This window comes from Dipodomys spectabilis, unplaced genomic scaffold, assembly GCF_019054845.1.
Source record: "Dipodomys spectabilis isolate Male_0828 unplaced genomic scaffold, ASM1905484v1 ptg000307l, whole genome shotgun sequence".
NCBI classification, from domain to species: Eukaryota; Metazoa; Chordata; class Mammalia; order Rodentia; family Heteromyidae; genus Dipodomys; species Dipodomys spectabilis.
This window is the reverse complement of record NW_024870984.1, coordinates 3438724-3466525: the sequence shown is the minus strand read 5'-3', so window position 1 is coordinate 3466525 and position 27802 is coordinate 3438724. Positions and strand designations below refer to the sequence as shown.

Genomic DNA, 27802 nt, shown 5'->3' with positions numbered 1-27802 from the left:
TTAGATAAAGTTTTGAGAAGTATCCCCTTATAATGATCTGAATCTTGGTTGTTTCTGTGCTGATGTTTCCATTCTCATCTCTGAATTTATTTATTTGGTGTGTTCTATTCTTTTTCTCATAAGATTTGCTAACGGTCTGTTAATTTTTTCAAAGAACCAAATCTTTCTTTTGTTGATTCTTTCTATAGTTTTTTTGGATTCTAATTCATTTAATTCTGATTTAATTTTAATTATTTCTTTCTGTCTACTGGATTGGGGTTTATCTTGCTGCTCTTTTTCAAGGAGGTTCCGATGTCTTATTAAATTGTTGGTTTCAGATCTCTCCAATTTGTTGATGTAGGAACTCAGAGCTACAAATTTGCCTCTGAGTATTGCCTTTACTGTGTCCCAGAGGAGCTGGTAATTTGTGTGCTCATTTTTGTTGAATATCATGAAAATTTGAATTTCCTTTCTAGTCTCTTCCATGACCCACTGGTCATTCAATAGTGTTTTGTTCAGCCTTTGTGTGTTACAAGACTTTCTTTGGTGGCTTTCGGTGTTGAGTTCTAATTTTCTTCCCTTGTGGTCAGAGAGAATGCATGATATAAATTCAATGTTTCTGAATTAGGACAAGTTTGCTTTGTGACCTAAAATGTGGTCTATGTTAGAAAATGTTCCATGTGCTGCTCAGAAAGCAAACTTCTGAAGCTGCTGGGTGAAATATTCAGTAGATGGCTGTAACAACTAGTTGATCTGTGCAGTTGTTTAGATCTGCGGTTTCTCTGTTGAGGTTTTGCCGAGTTGATCTATCTAGTGGGAAGATTGGTGTTTTAAAATCCTCAACAATTAATTTCTTTGGATCTATGTGGGATTTCAGGGAAAGTAGTGTTTATTGGATAAATTTGGGTGCTCCGTTGTTTGGCGAATAGATATTTAGAATTGTAATATGCTCCTGAAGGAGAGATCCCTTAATTAGTATGTAGCGACCTTCTTTATCTCTTCTCACAAATTTTAATTTGAAGTTCTTTTATCTGATATTAGGATTGTAACTATCGACTATTTATGGGGGCCGCTTGCTTGGTAGATTTTGTTCCAGACTTTAACATTGAAAATGTGTTTGTTTTACTGGCAAGATGTGACTTCTGAAGGCACCAGATAGAAAGATCTTGTTTTTTAATCCAACTAGAGAGTCTATGTCACTTAATTGGAGAGTTAAGTCCATTAATAATGAGAGATAGGACTGAGAGGTATTTGGGAGTTCCTGCCTTATTATCCACCTTCTTGGGGCTCCTAAAACTGGGTTCTTCCTATGGTTCTTGGATTCTCAGTGTGGGTGCAGTTTCTTGCCCTTTATTATGGTCTTGTTGGTTTTCTATTTGTAGGACATCTTTAAGAATCTTTTGTAGGGCTGGTTTCGTGGAGATGTATTGTTTCAATTTTTCTTTGCTATGGAAGGTTTTTATTTGGCCTTCAGTTATGAAGGAGAGTTTAGCTGGGTAGAGTATTCTTCCTTGATAGTTGTTTGTTTTTAGGGGGTGGCATACATCATTCCAGGCTCTTCTTGCCTTGATTGTCTCTGCTGAGTAATCTGTGGTGTTTCTAATTGGTTTCCCTTTATAAGTTATTCATCTTTTCTCCTTCACAGCTTTAAGGATCTTTTCCTTGGTCTGAGTTGATCCTGTGTGGATTATAATGTGACAGTGGGATTTCCTATTCTGGTCTGGTCTATTTGGAATTCTAAAAGCTTCTTGTATCTGAATAGACCTATCTTTTTGCATGCTTGGGAAGTTCTCTGCTAGGATCCTGTTAAACAAATTTCCTAGACCATTAACTTCTGTTTCTAGGTGCTCCTCTACACCCATTATCCTCAGATTAGGCCTTCTGATGGTGTCTTCCAAGTGTTGGATAGATCTATCATATTTCTTGGACTTGTCTTGGATGGTTGTATGTTCTTTCTCTATAATATCTAGGCTGTCTTCAATCCCCGAGATTCGATCTCCTGCATCCTCTAACCTGCTGTCAAGACTTTCTACTTTAATTTTAAATTCTTCTCCTTCTAATTAGTCAGCTTTGATGGCTTCAAATCCTTTGTTGCAGCTTTGTTTTAGATCTTGAATGAACATCTTTACTTCCTTAATTGGGTGTTCAATGTTTATTCTAAAATCACTTAGTTGATTGTTTATGGTTTCCTTGGACTCCCATTCTTTCTGTTGGGTTCCATTCAGCTTTCCCTTTGTGGTCTCCCTGACTTCCCTCAGCTCTTTTTTAATGGCTCCCATGAAAGCCTTTAGTGATCTTTGTGTATACTCATCCTGCTCTATCAATTTCTGTATTACTCTTTGCTTAGCTTCCTGATGCTCATGCCATTCCTGTAGTTCACTTTGCGTGTTCTCAGCCTGCTCACACCATTCCTGCCTTCCTCTTAGAGTATTCTCAAGCTGCTCACGCAAATCCTGTATCATTTTTTGAGTAGCTTCCTCACGCTCATGATATTCTTGTATAAATCTTTGGATTGCCTCTTTTCTCTCTCTATCACTCTCATACAGAGTCCTTTGTAAGTTTTCAATCTTTTCCTACATTGACCTTTTGTTTGCCTCCTCTCTCTCCCTATCACGCTCATACAGAGTCCTTTGTATGTTTTCAATATTTTCATTTATCATGTTTGCCAGCAGTGGATTATTCATTATCTGTTCTGTTACCTGATTATCATGAGTGGGAGTGGAGATACCCGGACTTGCCATTTTTCTTGTGTTTTTCCAGCTTACACTGCCCATTTGGGATGAAAATAACACCAGTTTTTTGCTAGAACACTTTCTTAAGGCAAGCATCAACCAAAGTCTGTATTTGCACAGTCAATATTCTGCAGATACAGTCTAGTTCAACAGATACATCTATTCAACATTTAACAACTATATATTAATGGGGTGCGAACCATGAAGAAGAATTTGGTAAACCATAAATTATTAGGTTTAGGGAGAGATGTGGGTTAACAATAGGAATAGAATGATGTGGGAATGTACAGGGAGAGTTAACTGAGTCCTAATCTCAAAGAAGGAAATAAGTTGGATAGTATGAAAGTAGAGAGCGAAAAAAAAGAAGAAAGGAAAGGGAAAAAAGTGACCAAGAAAAATAGAAAAGTAAAAATTTAAAATATGAAGCAGAAATGAATACAAACTATTCAGAGAAGAACGTGAATATAATGAGAGACGGGGGGAATATAAAGGAGATGTGAAAAATTTAAAAATAAAAATACTTAAAATATTATATAGGTATAAAGAGGTAGTACTGCTATTAAGGAATTTAAGTCTAAGAAGTTTTTAATTGAGTAATGAATTTGTGGATTAAGTGTGTACACAATGGGGGATAAGGTCTACTAATCGACTATGGGTTTATCTGAGGATGTGCAGAACAACAATTAAATCGCATAAAGAAGAACGAAAGAGAAGAAAAGGTGAAAAGGATAAGAAAGAAAGAAGAAAAGATCAGAAGTTCAGTAGAGCTAAACAAAAAACAAAAAGAATTTTTTTTAAAAGAAAAGAAAGAAACACGCACACACACATATACCCCTAAAATAAAAATTATAAGAGGAAAAGAAGTTACTAGAAAACAATTTATTTCAAAAAAGGTAAAAATTAAAAATTTAAAAAAAGTTTTAGAAAAAAGTTTTTATAAAAGGTACCAAAAAAAAAAAGAAAAAAATTTTTTGTTAGGGGTCGGAAAAATCATGTATCTCCCTTATGTCCATAACCAGCCTCTTGTTGGAGTCTCTGGTCTGCTTGTGGTGTTTGATTTTCCTGTGGCTTGGTTGGTTTCTTAAGTCAGTTTGTTTGAACAGGCAGAAAAATGCTCTGCTTTACCCAGGATTTTGTGATCCTCCTCCCAGATTAGTTCAATGGAAGGGAGATATGCTTTGAGTATCACAAAAGAGGGAGATGGCTTTTTCCTCAAGTTTGGAGATGCTGTGATGAGGCTAGGTTCTGGGTAGAGTTGAGGACTTTCAGCAAACATTAGCTTTTCCCGGGGGCTAGTTTGTGAGAAACTCCCAGAGCCCAGCCTGGAGCCACTCTCCGGGTTTATGTTTACTGAATTTCAATTGATTGTCCAGGCTGCTAAAGGGAAGGGCAGCCTCTGGCTCTGATTACCCAGTGAAGAAAGCCACTCCTATGGCTGGCGCCCGAGCTGGGTGACTTTTCTCTGGGTGGAGCTGAGTCTGGCAGGTCAGCTTAGGTTCTTGTGACGTGCTAAATGACTCCAGTTTTCTTCCAAGGCTTAAGTTGGAGCTAGCAGCTCCATCGAGCATTGTCAGTATCCAAGATGGAGATCTCTAGTACTGGAGGGTGAGGGAAGGCCTTCCCTCCTCTGCTCCCTGAGAAGCAGTGAGGAAGCATCATATACACTAAATTTGGAATGATACCGAGAAGATTAACATGGCCCTTGCTTAAGGATGACAGGCAAACTCCTGTCATTCCATCGCCTAATTTGTTAGGAAATGGAAAGGCTTCGGAAATAGATTATGAAGTGTAGTAAGCCAAGTCCAAATAAACATAGGTCCCATGGTTTTCCTAATTTTCAATAACTAATATATGTCTGGGATAAGCAGAAAAGGTCAAAAGCTATGAGCATATGACCAGATAAGATTATGTTAAGGGAAATGAACCGAAGTTAGTGACACAAGTGGTTTTTTCTTTCTTGCTATTGTTTCTCTCATATTTATAACATACAGTGTGGTTTTGTTTTGTTTTTTTTTTTGCTTCTTTATATGTTCCGACCCCATGTTATAACACCTGTTTTCACTGTATTTGAAGTTGGTGCGCCTACATCTTGTCTATAGTCTCTTCTAATTTGTGGATGGGAAGAAGAAAAAGAAAATGCTTAAATAGGGATACAGGTTCACCCATTGTAACAATGAGATGCACAAGACACTATGTTGTAAAATGAACTTTACAATTGAGGCAGGGGAAGGGAGGAGGTGAGTGGACTTGTGGAGGTGGAAGGGAAGGGATAGTAGGGGAATAATAAAGGAGGAGTTAACAATGCTTGTTAGGAAATGTACTCATTGCCTTGCTCGTGTAACTGTGACCCTTCTGTACAGCATTTTTGCAATGAAAACATATAAAAATGTTCTGAGATGGAAGAGTTTATTTCCTTTATTTCACTCATAATATCGTTAAGAAATTAATGAAAAACACTGATATGAAGGTATTTTGAATAAATTTTGAATAAAGTGTGCCCACACACTTGCATGTGTGTTGGTATGCTCAGAGTTTGAAATCAGGGCTTCAAGGTCTTGCTAGTCCTTTTCGCTCTGTTAGTGAGCTACTAAATGAGCTACATCTCCATTCCTGGCCCTTTGCTAGTTCATTAAAATTTTTGAAAAATAATCTTATGAATTTATTTTGCCCTGATAGGCTTCCAACTGTTATCCACAGATCTTAGGCTCCTGAGTAGATATCCCCAGTAGTAGGATTACAGGCCTTATAAACCAGCAAAAGGCTTTCAGAATAATGTATAAAGTAGAAGAAAATTTACTTCACAGGGGCCTGTTTTATCATCTCCTACTTTTAAAACATTTTGGATTGATTATATGTGAATTTATTTCGTTTTGGAATTGTTAAAAGACAGTAAGTGTTGATATTTAAAAGTTTTAGTACATTTTAAAAAGGATACTGGAACTGTGGGACAGAAGAAATATGCTTCTCTTTGTACCTCAATTTATAAGCTCAGTTCTGTGCATGATAACCCAATGTCACCAAGACATTGTATACTATTATTTCTTGGACAATATGAATATTGAATTGAGAGTGTCATAGAATGAAGAGATTTTATCTACCTTTTGTGTATTGCTGAAAGACTTTTGGAAACTTTGACTCATTTTCTTCCTCACTCACTGTGTCTTTGGGCCATACACTTACTGCCTTTAATTACAATTTTTTCCAACACTAAAATGGTAATAACATTAGCATTATAGCAAATGTTATCTTAAGAATTAAAGGAAATAACACTTGCGAAATACTTAATATAAACTTGTATGGATGAGTTTGAGTTTAGCCAGCAGTCTTTTTTAAATACTAAAGAAAATGTGATAAGTAGTACAGAAACCATTACATGTAGTGAGCAACCAGAACTAATATCTATTGACAATGCTCTGCTTCCAAGCAAGCCAGTTGGATAACTTCTCATGCTGTAAATCAAACTGGTTATCTTATGTCTTGTTAGAGTAAAAATACCAGAGACAGAACGATGAAGTTATCTTGTAGACTGAGATGAAATCCATATGAAAATGTGTAAAACTGATAAAACATAAAAGTATCTGACCAGTATAATGTGTTTTACAACTTTTAAGTTACATCGCAAAGATAAAGAAGACCTAGAAGAATGAATTCTTTTTCTGTTGTCCTATCATAGGTCCTTAGATGGATGAACTCTTACTCATTCTTATACAGGCATGATCTGATGAGAGGAACTGTATTTTTTGTTTGCTTCCTTCTATTTATTCTTCAGTTTGAAATTTGAACCATTGGGACTGAAAGAAACCAAGGGAAATTAGACAAACAGGCTTTGGAAAGAACAATCAATGTAAAATATATGAATTACAGCCTTGTAAAAGGTCTAACTAAATTGAGTTATATAGTCACAAGTGTAAACAGAAAATGATTTAAGCAATACCATCTTATTGAAAATTGAAAAATGTTATGAGTTGCTACATTTTTTTTTCTTTTCTACCTTCAATTAATTATTGATCTGGTTTAAAGAGCTTAAAGATGAGATTAACAAGGAAATGGATTAAAAATGGACAAACGGTCTGAATAGACATGTTCTCCATAAAGCCCTGAAAATCGCCTGTGGGTTTACAAAGTTGTGTTTAATACAACTTCTATGCTGGCTTAATGCTTTTTGAGTAGAAGTCATTCGAGAAATATAATTCAAAATTACTATGATACTACTTCATAACTATTATAACTCATAAAAAAATCAATGGAACCAGTTGTGGTGGTAAAGGCTTGTAAATCCAAGCATTTAGGAGGTTGGATTTAAGTCTAAGGCCAGTTTGAGTTACTGCAGATAGTATAAACCTGCCTTTTATTACCTTTGAACAAAAGGTAATAATGTTGGTGAGTGGGGAGAAAAGGAAATTTTCTACACTCTTAGTTAGTATTCTCATTGTAGAAACTAGTATGCAGGTTTCTAAAGAAATCCAAAGTTGAAATATCATCTGACCCACCAATCATGTGATTATTTCTCACTGGGTAATTCGTAAATATATCTATAGTTCATTCTTATTCACAACAGCCAAGATATAAGTCAGAGTTCAGTGTTCAACTACAGACTAATAAAGCAAATGTGATACATGCACAAATATCATCATCTGTTTCATCCTTAAAATAGCAAGAGACTTTCCCATTTGCCACAACTTACAATGACCTGAAAGTTGTATTGTAAATGAAGAAAAATGTTGTGTTCTGATCTTTGTAAACACACACACACACACACACACACACACACACCTCAAACATTAAGGCGGAATTTTTTTTAAAAAATTAAAGCAAAGTGTAACTTCTGGGGCATTTAGTTCACAATGTAGAAGATAGTGGATATACAGTATGACCAGGTATAGAGTTGTAATGTACAACATGAGGATACAGGGGACAACACTGGCCTTACATAGGAATGAAACTAAGTAAGTAGGAGTTGTTCTTCCTAGGGGAGCATTATTGTGTACATCAAGTATAATCTTAGTAGATGAGCAAAATAACTCAATAGCTATGTACATATGACCGTATAAGATGATTCTAAATGAAATGAACTCCAAGATATGTTCTTTGTTGTTGTTATTCTTAATGTACTACATGATTTATTTTTATCTTTTTTGTGTTTTCCCCACCTATGTGTTATCCCCGATAGTCACTGTATTTGATTTTGATACACTGGGTATTGTAAATATGTTGATCTAAACTGGGGAAGGGAAAGGGAAAAAACAAAATGGTGAGACAAAGGACAAAGGGGGAACCTCTGCAACAGTGATACTCACAAGACAATATTTTGGAAATAATCTTGGGAGGTGCATTGGGAGCGAAGAGGGAGAAAAATGAGGGAAGGGGAAACAAGTTAGAAAAGAAATAAATGCATTACCTTACTTATGTAACTATACCTCCTCTGTACACTACCTTGAAAATAAAATTTAAATAAAAAATAAAATATATGGGAGTAGCAATACAGTCGATGGGACTAGGGGAAATTCTGTACTACAAAATGAAGAGTAGAACAACTGTGGAGAGCAGCAATTTAACATAGGAAGTAATAAACTAGCATACAGATTTTCAGCCTTATGTCAGTCACTAGAAAGGGAAAACAAAATGCATAATCAGCAAAATAATAGAGATAAAATAGAAAATTAAACAATTGAGGTGAAGAGATGACTTGGACCAAGAATAACAAATGACACAGTTAGGAAACAATAACAAGATGGTAAGTTTAATAAATATTAAATTAATTCTATTAAATGTAGTTTACATCACAATTTGTTAGAATGATAATTCACATCAGAGTTTAGTAGTATATAATTTTAATAATATATTAGTTATTATTGATTACTTCATATTGAATGTTTAATATATAATTTTAATTTCTGCCAGGTATAAAAAAGAAAAAAATGAAACTTATTTTAATAATATATTTCATGAATTGTGAAATTAGAAGCATTAGAATTTAAACAAATAATATATCATTATTGTTTCATTTCTGCGAATTAATGTAATAATTCAAAGTATCTTGTACTCAGCACTCATTTTAATATGAAATAATAAATTATTGCACATGTCTCAGTATTAGGTGGAAGAGTTCAGCATTGTGGTGAAATTCACACCACACAATACAGGAGGGATTACTCATCTCATCCAGCTTAAATGGTGGAAATTTGAATTCTACATGCATGTTAAATTCCTGCTCGGTGACATCTAAAAATTATATACAATCATATACACGAGGCCTATTTCAGATTATACTTAAACGTCATATTCATTAATTAAATTTTTATTATTTTGTACCAAATGAGTAGATGATGATGCATCTGTGCCAGATTATTCATATTGAGGCTTATTTTATATTTCTGACATTGTTTCTCCAGTTGGTTTTAATTTTCCGTAAGGGGTTAAGTGTATTATATTGGATATATGAAAGTAAACTGAATGTTTATTTCATTAATCCCTTGCCTCTTGTCTAATCCCAATATAATTTATCTATGTGTTTGAAGTAATGAAAATAACAACAGATATAAGCAAGATAAATCAGTCTTTAATCGACAAGTATTTTCACATTTATTTTAATAGTTGGTCCTCTTTTACACTACAGAATATTATTCTTGGGAAAATGTGTTCCATGCTGGCCACAACTGCAGAATATTATGGTTTGATCTATAATAAGAGAAGGAAGGAAGGGGACCTTCCTTCCAAAATTCTGCTCCCTGGGATGTGAGCTGCTTTATGGTCCTGAATTGGAAATGAACATTTTTCACAGTCAATCTTGAAAAGCCATCTTGATAGACCATTTCTGTAAGTGGTTACAGAGGATTATTGATGCCTTTGCAAGGATGCCAGATTGCCTCATTTTGGGAAAATTTAAACAGGAATTTAGTCAGCTGTTTTTTGAATCTTTAGGAGAAAAACCCATTGACCCTAGGTCAGGGGACCACTGGGACCCAGAGAAGCTACTACCTTGAATAGTAATCCTACACTTCTAAAACAAACACAAAAAAACTACACCAAACAAATAAACAAAAACTCCAGTAAGCACTGCCAGTCAGGGCTGCTATCACAGCTGACACGAAGTCAGGGAAAAACAGAAACTGAAAGTCATTTAGCTGATGAATATATTTTTAATGAGGCAGACTCAAATGAATCTCCAGAGAGAATGTCAGAAAGACTGAACAGAGAAACTAAAATTGGTTACACAAAGATTCAAAAGTAGAATTACTTGTAGAACAAATAAATCATAGAAAGCCTGTGTGTGTAAGAACAAGACAGCAGACCAAATTCCAGAAATCCACATTTTCTTAGAGGTCAGCCTAATAAATTATCAATGGAAATCTTTGAATTCTTAAATATTTGACCACATGTGGATGAAGGCTGAAGAGTGAAAATGTCATCACTCACATTAGGAAGTAATCAAGCAAAGATTTGTAATAAAAAGAGAAAACAATTATTCCAAAAGTGGGTCAAATTTGTTTTGATGTAACATTTCTTGATTTAGGTGCTAGCAATTTCCATACAATTGATTCAGTCCCACAGCTGAGTTGATACTGACTGTTGTATTCCTACATGAACTAAAAGAGAAAATTTACAAATGTCTGATGAAATGAGTTGAATGTGAAGTGTTCTATTAGTGATATCTGAGGTTTAGACACAAGTGAAGAGGTGGATTTTCTTTTCTAAAAATCCCCCATTTTTAGCCTGGGGCCACTGGCTCACAGCTGTAATCCTAGCTACTCAGGAAGCTGAGATCTGAGGACTGCAGTTCAAAAACAGCCTACGAAGGAAAGTCCCTGAGACTCTCATATCCATTTACCAACCAGAAAAACAGAAGTGACACTGTGGCTCAAGAGATAGAGCACTCACCTTGAGTTGAAGAGCTCAGGGACAGTGTCCAAGCGCAGACTTCAAGCCCCTGGAACAACAATAAAAAAAATTAATATAACCAGTTCCTCTTCTTCTTGATCTTCTCTAAGTAGGATACATTTGATTAACTTCTATCCTACTGATTTGGTGGAGGTACATTGTTTCAAGTTTTCTTTGTCATGAAATATGTTTAAATATTCTTTAAATGTAAAGGAGAGTTTGGCTTGGGACCATATTCACGGTTGGTAGTTGTTTACCCTTACTGTTTGTAATACATCATGCCAGGCTCTCCTTTTTACCATATCAGTTAAGAAATCGGTATTTATTCTGACTGTATATCCTTTATAAATAATCAATCTTTTCTCTATGGCAGCTTTAATAATGCTTTCCTTGATCTTTATTGATCCTCTAATGGATTATGATGTGGTGGTGGATTGTTCATTTCTTGAATTCTGTTCGGTTTCTAAAGACTTCTCTTCTCTGAATGAGCCTATCTCTTTGGATGTTTGGCATGATCTCTGGTAGAATTCTGTAATAGGTTTCCCATTCATTTAGTTTCCTGCTCTTCTCCTTCTTGATACCTATCTCCCCGAAATTTGATCTTCTAACTGAGTCTTGAAGTTCTGGAAAGATCATTTCTTATCTATTGGATTTGTTCTAAATGATTATTTCCTTTTTCTAATTATGTCTACTCTGTCTTTGACCCTGAGATTTTCTTCTATGTCATCTATTTCCTGTGGAGACTTTCTATTTTGTTTTTGATTTCCCTGTCTTCTAATTTGGTCAATTTTAGGGGTTCTATCTCTTTATTAATACTTTGCTTTAGGTCTTGTATGGATTTTGTGTACATTTTTTGGGGAGAGGGGGAGTTGCAAGGGTTGTTTCTTAGCTGTGTCTTCTCTCATATCTTTTAACGAGGCATCAATTTTAGTCTTGGACTCCCTTGTCTTCTCAGAATTTATTTATCTTTCTGTTTGTAGTATCCGTGAATTATTTAGCTAAACTTTGGTTGGTCTCATCTTTTTCTCAAATTTCCTTGGAGAGGTTTTCCATCTTTCCATTAATCACAATTTTCAGCTGTATATGTAACTATCTTCTAAGTCCTTGTAACTACCTTCTAGGTACTTGATTGTCTGTTCTAATGCCTGATTATTTACTGTGTGAATTATACTAGCTTGACATCACTTTTCTTGTATTTTCTCATTTGTTCTTTCCATTTGGAGATTTTCTTTTTGGGGGAGCTATGATCTTAATAGATGTCTCTCTATGTTCTTGGTTGATTTGTCAGGTGTTGGTTTGGTCTTCGGTTGTGATTTGTTTTTCTAGAATTAGGTTATTGTCTCGACCATTAAGTGTAGGAGTAGAAATCAGTTGTGGTGAGATGCTGTGATGTTAATACTTGTGGTTCCAGTGACAGTTTGGACTGTCCTATGGCCAACTAATCTTCGATAAGGGAGCTAAAATAATAGAATGGAAGAAAGTCAGCCTCTTCAGTAAATGGTGGTGGCAAAATTGGTTAACTACCTCAAGAAAACTAAAGCTAGATCCTTATATATCACCCTGCACCAGAATCAACTCCAAATGGATCAAAGACCTCAGAGTCAAAGCAGACTCTCTGAAAACATTACAGGATGGAATAGAAGAAACCCTACATCTCTTTAGCTCAGGCTGAAATTTTCTTAATAGAGACCCAGAAACACAACAAATCAAAGGAAGGTTGGACAAATTGGATTGCATGAAGTTGCAGAGCTTCTGCATGGCAAATGACATAGCTAGCAAGATCAATAGAAAGCTCACAGATTGGGAAAAGATCTTTACTAGCCATACAACAGACAAGGGTCTCATATCTAAAATATACTTGGAACTCAAAAAATTAAATCCCCCAACAACAAATCCTCAAAGAAACAATTGCCCAATAAATAAGTGGGCTAATTACTTAAAGAGAAACTTCTGTGAAGAAGAAAGAAGGATGGCCAATAGACACATGAAGAAATGCTCAACCTCTCTAGCCATAAAAGGAATGCAAATCAAAACAACATTGAGATACCACCTCACCCAAGTTAGAATGGCTATAACCAAGAACTCTAACAACAACAGATGCTGGAGGGCATGTGGAGAGAAGGGAACCTTACTTCATTGCTGGTGGGAGTGTAAACTTGTTCAACCACTTTGGAAAGCAGTATGGAGGTTCCTCTAAAGACTCCACATAGAGCTCCCCTATGACCCAGCAATCCCACTTTTGGGCATTTACCCAAATGTTTACAAACAAGACCACACTAAAGCTACCAGCACAACTATGTTTATTGCAGCATTATTTACCATAGTTAAGATATGGAACCAACCCAGATGCCCCTCAGTAGGTGAATGGATCATGAAAATGTGGTGTATATACACAATGGAATTCTATGCCTCCATCAGAAAGAATGACATTGCCCCATTTGTTAGGAAATGGAAAGACTTGGAAAAAATTATATTAAGCGAAGTAAGCCAGGCCCAAAGAAACATAGGCCCCATGGTTTCACTTATTTGCAATATCTAGTATATGTATGAGTCAAGTGGAAAAGGCCAGATAATGTGTTATTAGGAAAATGAACCCTTAGATATGTATTTAAATGTTTTTTTTTCTTTCATGCATTTGTTTCTAACGCATTTATAAGATTATTTCTTTGTTGCTTTGTATGTCCCTCCCCCACAGTATAACCCCTGCTTTCACTATATTTGATGTCGGTAGAATTTGTGGAGGAGATGTGGAAAAACAAGTCGTTTAAGGATACAGGTGGACCCGTTGCAACAATAAGAAGTACAAGTTTTCATGTCGAAAATGAAGTTTACAACTTTGGTGCGGGGGGTGGGGGAGAGGAGACTTGGGTGGGAGTGTGGGGTAGCTGGGAAGGGATGTGAAGGATAAACAAGGGAGGAGGCTGCAGTGCTTGATAAGAAATGTACTCATTATCTTGCTCATGTAATTGTAACCCCTCTGTACAGTATATTCACAAAAAATAAAAAATAAAATAAAATAAGTGAACTCATTACTTTGCCCATGTAATTGTAACCCCTCTGTATGGTATTTTCACAATTAAAATAATAATAAAAAATATTTAGGCTCAAAATGCAAGTAAAATTTAGACCTACATGCTGAGTAAGAGATATGATGAATGTGAAATAGAGGCTTGCTATTAACATGATTATTCGGTCATATGTAGGTTTAGGATTAGGCAAGATGTTACAGTTGGGGTTAGGATGAGAAAACGATGTAAGATATTGTGTAAAACTGCAACTTATTTTAAGAAGAATGAATGACATCAAAGTTAGAATGAATGAAAACCAGTGTCAGTGTTACTTTAAAAATTCAGATATCAGGGCTGGGAAGTTGGCTCAGTGGTAGAGCGCTTGCCTTGCATGCCTGAGGCCCTGGGTTCGATTCCTCAGCACCACATAAGAAAAAAGCCGGAAGTGGCGCTGAAGCTCAAGTGGTAGAGCGCTAGCCTTGAGCTGAGGAGCTGAGGGACAGTGCCCAGGCCCAGAGTTCAGGCCCCACGACCGGACCCCCCCCCAAAAATTCAGATATCATTTGGGTTAAAGTGTGAGTTACTGTTTTATTTCTTGTTAGGGTTAGGGAAGGATAAGCTTTAGGTTAAAATTTAGTTTTCCACTAAGAAGTAGAAGCAAAAAAAAAATGTGTGATTGAATTATATAGAGACAATTTTCCTTACATTAACCAGTTGGTGTTAATTCAGATTGAGATTATGATTAGGTTTCATGTTAAAGGGGGTTGAGGAAAGAGTAAAAAATGGATTAAACTGGTGGCTCACGCACATTATCCTAGTTACTCAGGAAGCTGAATTCTGAGGATGCAGTTCAAAGCCAGCCCAGGCAGGAAAACATTTTACATAAGTAATCTGCAGGAATATTTTCTAATCAGAGAGAGAGCTAGCACAGTGACAATATGGGTGATACCTGCTGCTCGGTTATTTTATTCTCTTTCTTCAGTGAGGAGTTCAGAAGAAATCCTGAGTTTAATGTTTTACAGATATAGTTCAGGATTTCTTTTTCATGAATCACACATGGGAAAGAACTAAATGCAACCTCCCTTAATTAAAAAAAAGAATAGAAGCTATATTTATTTATATTACTGTGCATGAAGAAATTCTGGAGATTTCTGGATAATTCAGAGGGCCCCCATGCAGAAATACAGGACAAGACGAAAGTAAAACTCTTTTTAAATTATAATAGTTTATCATTGATGAAAAGTTTTAGTGGATGTCTTTCCTTTTTATTTCTTTTTTGCCAGTTATTCAGTGCTGCAGCAAGGCTGTGCCTTGGAGCATTTTTCACGTCACCGCGTGAAGCTCCATTTCTGTAGTTCCTGTGGGTGTGGGTGCCTCCTAAGAAATCGGGGGCCCCTAAGAAATGGGGCCCTTTCCCTTGCAGTGGATGTGCAGTGAGTGGATGTGTTTGCATGCTTTCCAGCATTGCCAGATGAGACCCACCCACCCTGCCCGTCTAACTTCCTTGTCTCTGTTGCTCCATTTCACCCAGGAGCTGGCAGGCATGGGGCTGGAGTTGAGACCACTGCTGTCCTCTCCTCTACCTGCTGTGCTGGTACTGGTGTGCAGTGGTCCTAATTATGTGGGCCATCCCAGGGAGACTCTGTTCTGGGGTCACTGCCTGCCCCCATGGGTGTGGGGTGGGGGGACAACATGTTTGTACACTGCACAATCCATGGGAGAAGGCAGGCTGCACATGCAGTCTGCCCCTTTGGGGCCAGGCAGCCCAGCCTTGGTTCACCTAATCAGTCTTTAAGGCAGTCTGGGAACTGGAGCCATGTTCTGGCCACTCTGCCAGCTGGCTGGTGACAGCTGCAGCAGCTCAGCAACCTGGAGCTCCTTCAGCATCTCTGTGGACCTCCATTTTATGGTCCCTGTGGACTCAGGTACAAGGCAATCCCTGCATATGCCCATCAGTGATAGAGAAGCCTGTACTTGCAGTGCACCAGCTGCAGCACCGGGGACCCGAATCCCCTTTGGCTTTGCTGTGTAACCTCCTCCATTGTCCTTCTAGTCCACATGGGCCCAGCTCTCAGTGCCATTCTGGGGATGCTCCGTTTGGAGGCAATGAGCTCACCTCCTAACCTCACTGGGCTCCAAAGCAGGTAAATGGGTCTGGCCTTGGCAGTGTAGGCTGCACAGATAGAAGGCAGGAGTAAGGGTCTGCCTTGCCTTCCCTTTTGGCTTTGGCACCTGAATCTGGGTTGATTGGTTTGGTCACTGATGGAGCCTTGTTGGCTACAGCCCACCGCAACAAGTGCTGCATATGCTGCAACATCAAGGTTTCCTGAACCCGCTTCAATGTCACCACAAGACTTTTGATGGATCTACAAGGGCTGCTGTGGATTTCATCCCAGGACTCCCATTAGGAAGTGCCACTCCGCTTCGCGATACTGCAAGCAAGAGGTGCCACATATAATTTCTACTTTCTAACATTTTCCTTCATTGAGATAAACAGAATTGGGAGATATAAATAAGTTTTAAAAACATAGGTCCCGTCGTTTCCCTTGTTTGCAAGGACTAGTACATGTCAAGGACAAGCAGAGAAGATCAAAAGCTATGTACGTATGACCATATGAGATGATATTAAATGAAATGTACCACAAGCTAGAGACAAAAGTAGTTTTTTTTTCTTTCTTGCTTTTGTTTTTTTATATACTTATAAGGCACTATGTGATTTTTTTGTAGGTATAATCCCTGGTATAATCCCTGTTTTCACTGTATTTGATTCCAGTGTTCAGCATCTTTTATATACGTTTTTGTAATTGGGAGATTGGAGAGGTTATAGCAGAATGCTTAAATGTGGATACAGGTTGAACCACTGTGACGATGAGATGTACAGGACATTGTGTTGAAAATGATTTTATAATGTCCGGCAGGGGCCAAGGAGGGAGGATTTGGAGAGGTGGGGAGTGAAAGGGTAGTAGGGGAAAAACAAAGGAGGAGGTAACAATGAACAATAGGAAATGTACTCATTACCCTACTCATGTAATTGTAACCACTCTGCATAGAATTTTTACAATAAAAAATTTTAAAAAAAACCTCTGCCTTGTGTAGATTTCCAGTGTTGCCCTCAGCATTGCATTTTTTGCCTTTTCTGACTGTGGTTAGGTCCAACTGCCTAGTGGATCAGTAGCCTTCAAGGCATCTTGGTCCTGAAGTGGGACTTCTATTATCCAGTGGTGGTTGGAACCAGGCCAAGGACACGACAAAACCACTTCCAGGACATGGCTTCTTCACTCCCCATGCAACTAGGATTGCAAGCAAAATTTCTCTGAATTTGACTCCAGAAAACAACCACTGAACCAAAAGGCAAGTTCACCAAACACCTCCCCGCTTCCCCCCCATTCCCTCCAATCTCCCTCCTTCAAAGTACAAAATAATTTTGCAGGTTTTGTCAAACACACAGATTGCCCACCACCTCCCCTGGTAAACTAGGTTTCAAGTCACCAAGTTATGTAAACGGTTAATGCCGCACTCATTATTCTGGACAACATCTTCAGGTTGTTTGATACTTTAATTTTTGGTGGTGGTGGTGATGGGAAGGCCTGAACTCTGGGTCTCGGCACTGTCCCTGATGAGCTAATCAGCTCAAGACTATTGCTCTACAACTTGAGCCACAGAGCCACTCCATTTCTTTCTGCTTATGTGATGCTGAGAAATTGAACCCAGGTCCTCATGCAGGCAAGACAAGCACTCTACCATTGAGTCTCCTTCCCAGCCCTAATGCTTTAATTCTTTAAATTTTATTTTATTTTTTTTCAGACATGGGGTTTAATGTCAGGACCTGGGTGCAAACATATCCCTGAGTTCTTCAGCTCAAGGGGAGCCCTGTACCACTTGAGCCACAGTGCCACTTCCTGTTTCCAAATAAACGTCTTTCAGATTTCCCTGCCAGGGTTTGCTTTGAATGGTGAGTATTTAAATTCTATTTCTTCTACATGTTTATTGGAATATTACAGCTTATCGGAAATTTAAATTTTTCTATAAACCTTTGTCTTCAAGTAATCCAATTGCATTAAATATTACACTTAGAATCTATTCTGTAGTAATCCATTTTGAAATTATTATGTTAATATGAAAATCCTATAGAAAAATCCCATTAAAGTCCATATGGGAAATATGCTAATTTTAGCAGGCTTGAGTCTCCTTCCTATTTATTTATTTATCTTTTTATTAATTATTTTATTGTGAAAATAATGTACAGAATTGTAACAATTACATGGGCAAGATAATGAGTACATTCCTCATCAAGCATTGTAGCCTCTTCGTTTTTTTTTCCCTTTCCCATCTGTTCTCATCCCCCACACTCTCCAAATACCCACTTGCCCGCCCCCCCACTCTTGCCGGCCAAAGTTGTAAAGTTTGTTTCTATATAACGACTTGTACATCTCATTGCTGCAATGGGTCCACCAGTATCCTTATTTAAAGGATTTATTTTTTCCCATCCCCTCCACAAAGTATACCAACATCAAATACAGTGAAAGGGGGGGTTATACCATGGGGGAGGGACATTCAAAACAACAAAGAAATCATATTATAAATATTTTAGAAACAATCGCATGAAAGAAAGAAAAAAAAAACATTTGAATCCTTATCTTCGGGTTCATTTCAACTAACATCAACTTCTCTGACCTTTTCTGCTTGTCTCAGACGTATACTGGTTATTTCAAATAAGGGAAACCGTGGGACGTATGTTTCATTGAGCCTGGTTTATGTCACTTAATATAATTTTTTCTAAGACTTTCCATTTCCTAACAAATGAAGCAATGTCATTTTTTCTGATGGAGGCATAGAATTCTATTGTGCATATATACCACATTTTCTTGATCCATTCATCTACTGAGGGGCACCTGGGTTGATTCCATATCTTAGCTATGGTAAATAAGGCTGCAATATACATAGTTGTGCTGGTAGCTTTACTATGGTCTTGTTTGTGTCCATTTGGGTAAATGCCCAAAAGTGGGATTTCTGGGTCATAGGGGAATTCTATGTGGAATCCACTGAGGAACCTCCACATTACTTTCCAAAGTTGTTGAACAAGTTTACATATCCATTAACAATGCAGTAAAGTTCCCTTATGCCCACATCCCCTCCAGCATCTGTTATTAGAGTGCTTGATTATAGCCATTCTAACTTGGGTGAGGTGGTATCTCAATGTTGTTTTGATTTGCATTTCTTTTATGCCTAGAGAGGTTGAACATTTCTTCATGTGTCTATTGGCCATCCTCCTTTCCTCTTCAGAGAAGTTTCTCTATAATTATTTAACCCACTTATTTTCTGGTCAGTTGTTTCTTTGAGGATTTGATCTTGGGGGATTTAATTTTTTGAGTTCCAGGTATATGTTAGATATGAGATCCTTGTCCGTTTTATGGCTAGTGAGGATCTTCTCTCAATCTGTGGGCTTTCTATTGATCTTGCTAGCTATGTCCTTTGCCATGCAGCGGCTCTGCAATTTCATGCAAACCCATTTTTCCAACCATTCTTTCGGTTGCTGTGCTTTTGGGTCTCTATTAAGAAAATTTCAAGCCGGGCGCTGGTGGCTCACGCCTGTAATCCTAGCTACTCAGGAGGCTGAGATCTGAGAATCGCGGTTCAAAGCCAGCCTGGGCAGGAGAGACCGTGAGACTCCTATCTCCAATAAACCACCAGAAAACCGGAAGTAGCGCTGTAGCTCAAGTGGTAGAGCGCTTGCCTTGAGCTGAAGAGCTGAGGGACAGCGCCCAGGCCCAAAGTTCAAGCCCCATGACTGACAAAAAAAAAAAGAAAAGAAAAGAAAAGAAAATTTCAGCCTGTGCAAAGGAGACCTAGAGTTTCTCCTATTCCATTGTTTAAAGTTTTCAGAGTGACTGCTTCGACTCCCAGGTCTTTGATTCATTTGGAGTTGATTCTGGTGCAGGGTGAAATACTAAGGTCTAGCTTTAGTTTTCTACAAGTAGTTAACCTATTTTGGCAACACCATTTACTGAATAGGCTGTCTTTCTTCCATTCTATATTTTTAGCTCCCTTATCGAAGATTAGATGGCTGTAGGTGTGTAGGTTCATTTCTGGGATGTCAATTCTATTCCATTGGTCCTGAGGTCTGTTCTTGTGCCAATACCAAGCTGTTTTGATTACTATGGCTTTATAGTAGAGTTTGAAATTTGGTATTGATATTCCTCCAGCAGTGTTCTTTCCGTTGAGGAGCATTTTTGCTATTCGGGGTCTTATTGTTCCATATGAATTTTTGAATTGCCTCTTCTGTTTCCTTAAAGAATGAGGTTGGAATATTGATAAGTATTGCATTGAATTTGTAGAAGCCTGGGGAATTACTGCCATTTTCACCACATTGACCCTTCCAATCCAGGATTATGGGTGTTTTTCCCACTTTCTAAGGTCTGTTTTGATTTCCTTTTTCAGGTTTTTAAAGTTTTCATCATAGAGGTCCTTCACTTTTTGGGTTACGTTATGTCCTAGGTATTTTACTTTTTTGTGGAGATATTAGGAATGGTGTTGATTTCCTGATTTCAGCCATGCTTTTCTCATTGTTGGCATACAGAAAAGCCGTTGATTTTTGAGGGTTAATTTTATAACCTGCTACTTTGTCAAAATTTTGAATCAGTTTGAGTAATTTGGTAGTGGAGTCCTTGGGATTCTTTATATAGATGATCATGTCATCTGCAAAGAGGGAGAGTTTTACTTCTTTCCCTATTTGAATCCCTTTTATATTTCCATCTTATTGCTGTAGCTAGGCATTCTAATAGTAGATTAGGCACTGTCCCTCAGCTCTTCAGCTCAAGGCTAGTTCTCTACAACTTGAACCACAGAGCCACTTCCGGCTTTTGTCTTTTTGCTTATGTGCTATTGAGGAATCGAAGCCAGGGCCTCATGCATGCAAGGCAAGCCCTCTACCACTGAGCTACCTTCCCAGCCCTTCTCTTCTTTTTCTAATAACATTTGCTAAGGGTCTGTCGATTTGTTATTTTTTCGAAGAACCAACTATGTTTTGTTGATTCTAGTTTTTATGGATTCTAATTCATTTAATTTTGATTTAATTTTAATTATTTCTTTCCATCTACTGGGTTGGGGTTTATCCTGCTGCTCTTCTTATGGAGGCTCACATGTCTCATTAGATTATTGATTTCATATCTCTCCAATTTTTTGATGTAGGAATTCAGAGCTATTCACTTGCCTCTGAGTACTGCCTTTCCTGTGTCCCAGAGGAGCTGGTAATTTGTATGTTCATTTTTGTTGAATATTATGAACATTTGAATTTCGTTTCTGATCTCATCCATGACCCACTGGTGATTCAATAGTTTGTTGTTCAGTCAACATGTGCTACAGGACTTTCTTTGATGGTTTTGTGTTGAGTTCTACTTTATTCTTGTGGTCTGAGAGAATGCAAGCTATAACTTCAGTGCTTTTGAATTTGGATAAGTGTGCTTTGTGACCTAAAATGTGGTCTATTTTTGAAAAAGTTCCATGTGCTACTGAAAAAAACGTGTATTCTGATGCTGCTGGGTGAAATATTTGGTAGATGTCTCTCAAATCTAGGTGGTCTATGGCGTTGTTTACAGCTATGGTTTCTCTGTTGAGTTTTTGCTGAGTTGATCTATCTAATGGCGATATTGGTATGTTAAAATCCCCAAAAATTAATGTTTTTGGATCTATGTGAGATTTAAGAGAAAGTAATGTTTCTTGGATAAATTTAGGTGCTTCATTGTTTGGCAAATAATGATTTATATTTGTAATATCATCCTGAAGGAGAGATCCCTTAATTAGTATGTAGCGCCCTTCTTTATCTCTTCTCATTAACTTTAATTTGAAATCTATTTTACCTGACATTAAGATTGCAACTCCTGCCTGTTTATGGGGGCTGTTTGCTTGGTAGATTTTGTTCTAGCCTTTCACTTTCAAAATGTGAAGGCAGCAGATAGAAAGATCTTGCTTTTTACCCCACCTAGACAAGCTATGTGGCTTAATTGGAGAGTTAAGTCTGTTAGTAGGAAGATAGGACTGAGAGGTGTTTGGGAGTTCCTGCCATCTTATGCACCTTCTTGGGGGCTGTGCCAACTAGGTTCTTCCTATGGTTCTCGGATTCTCAGTTTGGGTGTGGTTTCTTGGCCTTTATTCTTGTCTTGTTGGTTTTCTCTGTGTAGGACAGCTTTAGGTATCTTTTGTAAGGCTGGTTTGGTGGAGATATATTGTTTCAGTTTTTCATTGGTAAGGAAGTTTTTTATTTGACCTTTGGTTTGAAAGAGTATAGCAAGGTACAGTATTCTTGGTTGATAGCTGTTTGTCTTTAGGGCTTGGAGTATGTCATTCCAGGCTGTTCTTGCTTTAATTGTCTCTGCTGAGAATTCTGATGCGATTCTAATTGGTTTCCATTATATGTGATTGATCTTTTCTCCTTGACAACTTTAAGGATCTTTTCCTTGGTTTGACTTGATCCTGTGCTGATCAAAATGTGGCGGTGTGATGTCCTGTTCTGGTCTGGTCTATATGGGGTTCTAAAAGCTTCTTGTATCTGCATAGGCCTAACTTTTTGCATGTTTGGGAAGTAATCTGCTGGAACCTGTGAAACAAATTTCCTAGACCATTAACTTCTGTTTCTAAGTGCTCCCCTACACACATTATCCTCAGATTAGGCCTTCTGATAGTGTCTTACAAATGTTGAATTGATCTATCATAGTTCTTGGATTTGTCTTGGATAGATGTATGTTCTTTCTCTATAATATCTAGGCTGTCTCCAATCCCTGAGTTTCGATCTTCTGCATGGTCTAACCTACTATAAAGACTTTCTACTTTGTTTTTCTTCTAGTTAGTCGGCTTTGATGGCTTCAAATCCTTTGTTGCAGCTTTGTTTTAGATCTTGAATGAACGTCTTTACTTCCTTAATTGGTTGTTCAGTGTTTATTCTCAAATCACTTAGTTGATTGGTTATGATTTCCTTGGACTCCCATTCCTTCTGTTGGCTCCATTCAACATTCCCTTTCCGGTCTCCTTGATTTCTTTCAGTTGTCTTTTAATGGACTGCATGTATGCCTCTATTTGGTATGAAAGTAACACAAGTTTTGTGCTAGAACACTATTTTAAGGCAAGTATCAACCAAAGTCCTGTAGTTGCATAGTCAAAAGTCTACAGATACAATCTAATTCAACAGATACAATCTATTCAACGTCAAACACCTATGTATTAATGGGCTTAGAACAGCAAAATAGAATTTGGCTAACCAGAAATGACTCAATTTAGGTTGAAATGTGTGGAAAAATAGGATTAGAGAGATGTGGAAAGGTAAAAGGAGAGTGAAATTAACCAAATCCTAATCTCAAAGAGGGAAATGGATTGGACAGAATGATAGGAGAAAGAGAAGAGCAAAAAAAGAGACAAGAAAAAATGGAAAAACAAAAATTTAAACTTAACAAGTGAAACACAAAAATTATGCAAGTTTAAAGAAGTAATATTGAGAGAAGAATGGGGATAGGATGAGAGGAAGGGAGTCAAAAGGAGATATGAAATACTAAAAAATAAAAATACTTAAAATATTATGTAAGTATAAAGATATAATACTGTTAAGGAATTTAAGCCGAAGAGTTTTTAATTAAGTAATGAATTTCTGAATTAAGTGTGTACACAATGGGGGATAAGGTCTAATTATTGATGACGGGTATATCTGAGGATGAGCAGAACAGCAATTAAGTCATCACCCCCAAAAAAAGAATGAAAGAGAAGAAAAAGTGAAAAGAATGAAAAAGAAAGAAAGAAAGGAAAAGGACCAAAATTTCAGTAGTGATAAAATAAAAATTAAAAAAGAACACAAACATGCATATACACCTAAAATAAAAATTATAAGAGGAAAAAAATTAATAGGAAACAATTTTTTAAATTAAAAATTAAAAAAGGTACAATAAAGGGTTCTTTGATTTTTTTTGGAGTGGGCGGGGAGGCAAATGGAAAGATCCTGTATCTCCCTTGTGTCTGTAACCAGTCTCTTGGTTGGGTCTCTGGTCTGCTTGTGGTGTTTGGTTTTCCTGTGGCTTGATTGGTTTCTTAAGTTAGTTAGTTTGGGCAGGCAGAAAGATGCTCTGCTTTACCCAGAATTTTGTGATCCTCCTCCCAGGCTATTTCAGTAGGAGGGAGATCTGTTTTGAGTGTCACAAAAAAGGAAGATGACTGTTTCCTCTAGTTTGGAGATGCTGTGATGAGGCTAGGTTCTGGGTAGGCCTTTCAGCAAGCAGTAGCTTTTCCCTGAGTGGTTAGCTTCTGAGACATTCACAGAGCCCAGCCTGGAGCCATTCTTAGGGTTTATGTTTACTGAATTTCAATTGATTTTCTAGGCTGCTGTATGGAGGGGAAGCCTCTGGCTCTGTTTATCCAGTGAAGAAAGCTACTCCTTGGGGGTGGAGTTTTCTTTGCCTGGGCTGAGTGACTTTTCCATGGGTGGAGTTGAGCCTGACAGGTCTGAGCAGGTTCCTGTGCCTTGCTAAAAGACTCTTTTGTTTTCTCCCTAGGCTTGGGTTGGAGATAGCTGCTCAGTCAGGACTTTGTTAGTATCAAAGATGGAGATCTTTGGAAGTGGAGGGGGTCGGGAGGTGTGGTCTTCCCTCTTCTGCACCCTGAGAAGGCGTGACCATGTCAGGGTTCTACTCATTCCACAGTGTTGTCTCTGGTCTGCAATCTGCAGGATGAAGATATCTGCTCCTTGTCAGTTCTTGCTGGTGTTGAGTAGAATGTGCTTGCTTGGTATATCTGGCACCGTTGTGTAGTAATCTCTGTGTTGTAGGTTTGGTGACTGTGGCTACCGCTGCCACCACCACCGCGACAGCAACTGCTACTGGCAAATGCTCAGATCTGTCTCCTTGCCTGGATTTTCCCTCTTTGGCCAAACTCTCTGTACTGTGAAGGCACACTTGGTGTAATTCTCTGGCCTAGGACTGTTCACCAGAACACTTAATCTGCTTTCTATGCGAGAGCTTGTTTAGCCTCCAGCTTCTCCTACGCCATCTTCCAGGAACTACTCCTCTTTTTTTTTTTTCTCTCCAGTATCTTTTCTTGTTTTGGAACAAGTGTCATGGAGTGTCCAACCAAACAAAAGGAAGTTTATTCCATTAATTTAATAAATAAGGAATACAGCCTGTCTGCATCTTCAGGCATCTTTGAATATAAATCTGATCATTCATATCATTGAATTTTCAAAGTCGTTTTGACAATTTTTTGTTAAACCATTCATTAAAGGGGAAACAAAGGAGGAGGCTACAATGCTTGATAAGAAATGTACTCATTATCTTGCCCATGTAATTGTAACCCCTCTGTACAGTATTTTCACAATAAAAAATAAAAAAAAATTTAAAAAAAGAGGCTCCAAATAGCAAGAAAAAAACAATGTTTTGCTTTCTAAGAATGTTTTAAAAACTAGTAATTCAATAAAACACATTCTATTCTTCCAAGATTCCATAGTGAAGAATTTTTCTTTTATCATAGTCCTTACCACTGATCCCCTCCCTTCAAACTTGGAGCTTTATTTCAGTTTTCTTGTTCCAGCTTTCATTTTGGTACTAGCATCCGTAATCTCCTTGTATTATTTGACAATGAAATTCCATTTGTTGTTAGAGAGCTCAATTCATATTGCCAAAGGCAGACTCATGAGCATATCATATAGCATAAACTATTGAATATCATTAACATGATCCTATGCAGCTATTCAACCAATTAATATAAGTATCACATAAATGTGCATATTCATATAAATTTTAAAATGCAAAGTAGTTACATTTCTACGTTATAAAATAATTCAGACCACTAGTAGAAGAGGCTAAGCTAAACCTTTTGCATCATCCCCAATATTTTGCAAAAATTTTTCTCATTAACTTTCAGTGAAGGGCCTTCTTTTCCTAGCAATAAGTTATAATTCATGTCCTTGGATTTTAGTCACCTTTGAGTAACCTGTTTTCTTTCCACCACCAGTTAGTCCCTCATGTTAAATACCTGAGGAATAACTTGTCCCAATGTGCTGCAAGAGGAGTACCTGAGTCGACTGTCTGTGCCCACTCTTTCATTGGTTTGTTTGGAAATGGGGTATCAGAGAGAGGGATGTCAGGGTTCAGGTGGCTGGACCCATGGTGTTAGGAATTATGTGTATAAGAAAAGAGTAGTAGAGATTAGGATAACAGGTAAAGGGTAACTGTTACTGTAATTGCTGAGTTACAGTGTCAGGAAATTGGTTAGCAGCAACAGTTTTGCACGGGTTGGGATAGCTAATACAGGCATCCAGAACTGTTTAGCAGGGACAAGGAAGAATAAACAAAGTGAAAGAGTAAAAATTGTGAGGGATTGTGGGGCACAATCAAGGTAACAAGGACATGAGTTTGCAAACTGGGTAGGCAGTACTATGGTAGAAGCAATTGGCATGGTGGCCTGATGTGGTGCCTAGCTCTGGGTTTGCCTGTCCAGTTTTAGCTGTTAAATCTTTAGGGAAACTACTTCTAGCAGCTCATTATCAGCTTGTTGTGTTCAGGCACATGCCATCTATAAATGTCTACTCCAAGTAGCTTGCATTGTTTGACACCAGTATAGGATCTTTGCCCTAAACATCCTGAGAGACTCCACTCCACAATGCTGCAGAACAGGGTCTATATGGTGAGCTGCAATCACCTCATACAACTCATTCTGCTCCTCTCCAATGTCAATTATCATGGTAGCAAGAGATCTGAGATGTGCTCAGCAGTAGTGCTCTGGGAAGCTGCCAATTCTTACCCTGGTATTCTGGGAGCTCCCTAGAGAAGGGCAAGAGCACTTGCTGATGTTCTTCCTACTTCTCTCTGTGGCTCTGGACAGCCAGATTGTTGTACCTCAGATGGGTTACTCTCATGTCCAGGTGGCCTCAAACTTACTCTTTCTTCTTTATCTAGGTGCTCATCACCTTCAGCTGCCTCTCCTTTTCCCTCCAGGTAGCTTACTTCCTTTCCACATCCTTTGAATTCTGCTTAATATCAACCTGTGACTTTCACACCAAGCCCTTCCACTTTTTCATCTATCTCTCTAGCTGTGAATCTGGCATAATAGGCTACATGTAACTTCTGTATCTGTTTATCAAGATTTGAGCTGGAATCCAAGCTGGTACTAGCTAACTGAGAACATGGGAAGCATCTTAAATACTCCCCTGCCATTCAATGCTCATTGAGAAAGATGCAAATGTGTTGTGGTCAGTCTCTACTTCTCCATTTCTGGTTCATCAGAATAAAGTGAAGTTACAATGGAGCTACCAGACAGCTGCTATGTCACCAAGTGACCCAACCAAAGATAACTTAGTAAGGGGATACTTGTCAAGTATAGTAGGATAAATGCACATATTTGTAGGATATAACTAAGGGCTTTCATGAAACTAGTTATTTTATGCCCAAAATGGCAGACCAATATTAAGCTCTCCCTGAGGTCTTCCTGTTCAGAAAGCCCCGAGGACTCCTACATACAACTCAGACTTAATGATATGGGTTAATAAAAAATAGGTGAGTATGTATTAGTATTCTGAAGGTGTTCTAAGGTTTTGTCTTGTCATTACTACGATGAAATCAACATCCTTTCTCTGACCATCACCATATCTCTTTATTTGGCATAATTGGCAAATTTCTTAGTGTGTCATTTTCTCCTGTTAGTTCAGTGCACAAGGTAAAACATTAAGGATGCCAAACCATGGGTTTCCATTGTCCTAGTAGACGTTTTGCCTTCTAGGACCTTCCTTCCAGGTAACCCTCTGTTTAGCATATTGTACAACGCCCCAATCAATGAAATCATTTTGAGCCTAGGAGAAAATCTCCATTTATAAAGCAGTACACATAAGAAGCAGAAGATGCCCCAAACTCAAATGTTCCAGGAGAACAGAGTGTAAGGGTGTCTACATAGTTGGGAAATAGGATTCTGAGGGGTGGGAAGGGATGAGTTTAGATAGCAAACTTGGAAGTAATTATAAGTTTCTGAATGCCTAACCTTACTTTCTCTGCCCCTCAGATCCAATTCCGGAAGTTGTGGAATGTTTATGATCACAAAAGAGTTTTTAATCCCAGGCCCAAACTCTAGGTGTTCCTGTTACATCTTCCCACCTGCCCCTGATATACATGGTCAGAAGAGCAAAGGGGAAGGGAGCCCCATGCTCAGGAATATAAATGGAGCTTAAAAGTAACTGCAGTCTCT

The 27802-nt window shown here is 37.9% G+C and overlaps 1 non-coding gene across 1 annotated transcript; it reads left to right on the top strand.

Moving 5' to 3' along the window:
• The first annotated feature begins 4355 nt into the window (after positions 1 to 4355).
• LOC122127691 lies at positions 4356 to 4462 on the top strand. Its single transcript, XR_006151254.1, has one exon. It is a non-coding gene; the product is annotated as a U6 spliceosomal RNA (small nuclear RNA).
• Positions 4463 to 27802: the final 23340 nt, after the last annotated feature.